The following is a 1719-nucleotide window of genomic DNA, read 5'->3' on the forward strand; positions in this document are numbered from 1 at the left end:
TTGTCAGAATTTTGTCCCTTAAATGATTTTAATTTTTAAAATTTGTACAGACTACTCGTTTTAAACCACTAATGCAATTTCAATGACATTTTACATGATTGGTCGATAGCTCAAGTACTTGCGCATATTACACGGGTTGTCCGGTTGAAGGATTTTAGCCGAGTTATTGCCCTCGAATAAAAAAATGTGTGTTGCAGTGTTAATGACTTTTTTCTAATTCAAGCGTAAATACTAGGCTACAGTGAGCATGTCATGACGGTCTCCTCTTTCGGACCTGGATGATTTCTTACTTTCAGGCTTTACTGCGATAACTTGCGTGTAAATAATGATATGTTCATATGGTCAGTTTTGATAGAAAAATATATATTGCATTGATTACATGCGAAAATCGGACGATATTACCACCCGGAGGAAAATTTTGCACTGAGAACGGGCATATCTCGGATGTTGCATACCTTATCTAGAACGATATAACAAAATTCAATTTCTTTTCTATTAATTTATGGATAAAATATTACATGATTAACAAGATTAAACAAACTTTAGTTCAGATCAATGCGACTAGCACCTTTGATTACTTTATTCGGCCTTGTACATGAATATATTAGTAGATTTATTACAATTATACAATTGAGCGATCAGTGATCACATGTGTCGCCTCATGATGGTCAATTTCATGTTGGGACAAGTTTTGTGACAGACGGACAGACAGACGGACAGTGCACAACTAGACTTGGTACTGATCATTCCTGTAAAGTTTGGATAAAATTGCACCAGTAGTTTATGAGGAGTAGTCCGGACAAGCTTTTGTGTATCTGGCAACACGCAGAAAAAAACACCTTTTTATTAAAGGGCCATAACTCGGCCAAAACTCATTCAACCGGAAAACCCGTGCAATAAGCGCAAGGACTTGAGCTACAGATCAATCCTGTAAAGTTTCATTGAAATTGCGTTAGTGGTAAAAGAGAAGTAGTCCGGACAAACTTTAAAAATAAAAATTATTAAAGATAAAGGGCCATAACTCTGACAAAAAACATTGAACCGGAAAATGCCGACAATATGCACAACTAGACTTGGTACTGATCATTCCTGTAAAGTTTGGACAAAATTGCACCAGTAGTTTATGAGGAGTAGTCCGGACAAGCTTTTGTGTATCTGGCAACACACAGAAAAAAACACCTTTTTATCAAAGGGCTATAACTCTGCCAAAAATCATTCAACCAGAAAACCCGTGCAATATGCGCAAGGACTTGAGCTACAGATCAATCCTGTAAAGTTTCATTGAAATTGCATAAGTGGTATAAGAGAAGTAGTCCGGACAAACTTTAAAAATAAAAATTATTAAAGGGTCATAACTCTGACAAAAACCATTGAACCGGTAAATGCTGACAATATGCACAACTAGACTTGGGACTGATCATTCCTGTAAAGTTTGGATGAAATTGCACCAGTAGTTTATGAGGAGTAGTCCAGACAAGTTTTGTGACGGACGGGCAGACAGACAGACAGACAGACGACAGAGAAGTGATCCCTATATGTCGCCACTTCTCCGTAGAGGCGACACAAAAAACCACTTGCCCAACACCGCTGTGGGTTCGAATCCCGACAGGGACTATGGCTTCTTTCATGCGAGGAAATTATCCAGCTAGCTTACGGAACGTTGGTGATTCTAGTCAGATGCCCATTCATGCCTTAAATAATGCAAGGAAGGGCACCTGA

Source organism: Ruditapes philippinarum, unplaced genomic scaffold (assembly GCF_026571515.1).
Source record: "Ruditapes philippinarum isolate M1 unplaced genomic scaffold, ASM2657151v2 ctg12592_1_1_1_1, whole genome shotgun sequence".
Taxonomy (NCBI): Eukaryota; Metazoa; Mollusca; class Bivalvia; order Venerida; family Veneridae; genus Ruditapes; species Ruditapes philippinarum.